Here is a 2,413-nt window from a genome sequence, read left to right as displayed (position 1 = left end):
GGGGGGGGTGTGGGGGGAAGGAGGAGCCGCCGAGCCCCGCCGGCACCCACCGCCGTCACGTACCCACGTGTGGCTCGGCACCCGCACGGCCCGCAGGCCGCTGAGCGCGGACCCCTGCCTACCCACTCACCCACCCGTGGGAAGCGTCCTGACCCCTGAAATCCGGCCCGCCCCCCCGAGGCTGGGTTTTGGCCGTCTCGGTCGTACCGTGGCTCCCGGTAGGAACGGCCAAGGCGGCCGCCAGCCGTTGGGACTGTTTAGTATGAGGAAGAGGAGGCTGAGGGGAGACCTCATCACTCTCTACAACTACGTGAAAGGACACTGTAGAGAGGTTGGTGCTGGTCTCTTCTCACAGGTAATTAGTGACAGAACGAGAGGGAACGGCTTCAAGCTCCAACAGGGTAGGTTTAGACTGAACATTAGGAAAGAATTTTTCACGGAAAGAGTGATAGGGCATTGGAACAGGCTGCCCAGGGAGGGGGGGGAGGCACCATCCCTGGCTGTGTTTAAGGGCCGTTTAGATGCAGTGCTAAGGGACATGGTGTAGGGGAGGACTTTGTAGAGTAGGGGAGATGGTTGGACTCGATGATCCCAAGGGTCTCTTCCAACCTAGACGATTCTATGATTCTATTCTATGATTCTATGAATCGAGCCAGAAACGGTGTTTCTGCAGGCTGTCCCTGCCAGCGTCCTACCTGAAAAGTGTTCTGGCAGGGAGTGGGCATTGCCCCAGTGCAGGCAAGTGTCCTCTGTTTCATGCGAGGGGGTATCACCTTTGGTGGAGTCCTGGGGTTCCCAAGGCACCGTCCAAAGAAGCTGGTGAAGGGTCTAGAGCGTTAAGTCTTATGAGGGGCAGCTGAGGCAACTGGGGTTGTTCAGCCTGGAGAAAAGGAGGCTGAGGGGAGACCTTATCGCTCTCCGCAACTGCCTGAAAGGAGGCTGTAGAGAGGTGGGGGTCGGTCTCTTCTCCCAGATAAAAAGCAAAAGAACAAGAGGAAATGGCCTCAAGTTTCTCCACAGGAGGTTTAGATTGGATGCTAGGAAAAATTTCTTCACTGAAAGGGTTGTCAAGCTTTGCAACAGGCTGCCCAGGGAAGTGGTTGAGTTGCCATCCCTGGAGGTATTTAAAGGATGCATAGATGTAGTGCTTAGAGACATGGTTTAGTGGTGGATTTGGCAGTGCTAGGTTCACAGTTGGACTCAATGGTCTTAAAGGTCTTTTCCAATCTAAATCATTCCATGATTCTATAAATACCTGCAGAGGCAATACTAAAATAACCACACAAAGCACCTGCTGCACATCCAAGTTGAGAGGTCCACAGGCAGATGGACCAGCTCATGAGCGGTCCTCTTGTTGCTCTCCACAGTCCCATCCAGGAGCACTGCCCTTTCACCCGTCCCCCCCGGCCTCAGTGGGAGGGCTGCGACAACCAAGCCCACAGCAGTTGCAACTATGCATGGCAGTGGTGACACTGGAAGAGCTGGAAGGTGATGACCGTGTTCTCCTTCTCCTCTTTTCGATGCTCTGCTAGGCTGTGTGGATACTGGAAGTTGTTGGAAGTGATGAGACAGAGAATAAACGGGGGAAAAGATAATGAGGAAGCAGTAGAGAGGAGCTGATGAGATGAAGAAGGTGGAAGGAGAAAGCAGAGGTGGTAGAAATGGGACAGTGAATAGCTCATTCTCCTCTCCTGCTCTCTCTCTCATTGCCAAAGTCATCTGTATCCACCTTCTTGGTCATCTTTACCTCTTTGGACAAAAGTCCGCTCCTTAACCATTAGCTTTTTCCAGTAAGATTGTAAATAATAGAAGTACCAGGACACTATTTTCACTTATGACATTTCTATTAATATTTGCATTCATTCAGACATGGTCAGATGTTGGTGTTTTCTCCTGAAGCTCTGGAAGCTGCCAGAAACGATAAGGCCAAGTATGACAAATGCAGAGGTTTGAGTGTGTGCTTTTCCTGCCCTGTGAGGATTTCCGTCTGGTTACCAACGCTTGGGAAACTCTTAGAATAAACATTTGGTCAGCACACCAACAAAAGCACTGGGAACTGAAAATTTTCCAGTTTCAGTGAGATTCTGGCTTTATACATATGGATGAACTGCTGGGTTATCAGATCCCTGTCTACATGGTACTTAAACGTCATTACCCTGTTTTACAGAGATGAAGAATGAGGCATAGGAAAGAAGGGCTGTATTGTGAGAAGTGGCCCATGGAGTCTGCAGGCCACTGGGAGGAGAGGGTAGGTGCCTACCTCTAAGCACCCAAGTTTGCAAAAATAAAAATTAGCAAAACTTGATTGATAAAATTTAAGAAAAGTTAGAAAGAGAGTGAGGCAAAGGCTACAAAAGAAGTCAATGCTAAGAAGTGGCTTGGTGCCTTGCCCCATCCCCTCGGCTGTGCTGCC

Source organism: Calidris pugnax, unplaced genomic scaffold (genome assembly GCF_001431845.1).
Source record: "Calidris pugnax isolate Ruff unplaced genomic scaffold, ASM143184v1 scaffold69, whole genome shotgun sequence".
Lineage (NCBI taxonomy): Eukaryota > Metazoa > Chordata > Aves > Charadriiformes > Scolopacidae > Calidris > Calidris pugnax.
The sequence above is the reverse complement of the archived record's forward strand: the minus strand, read 5'-3'. Positions refer to the sequence as shown.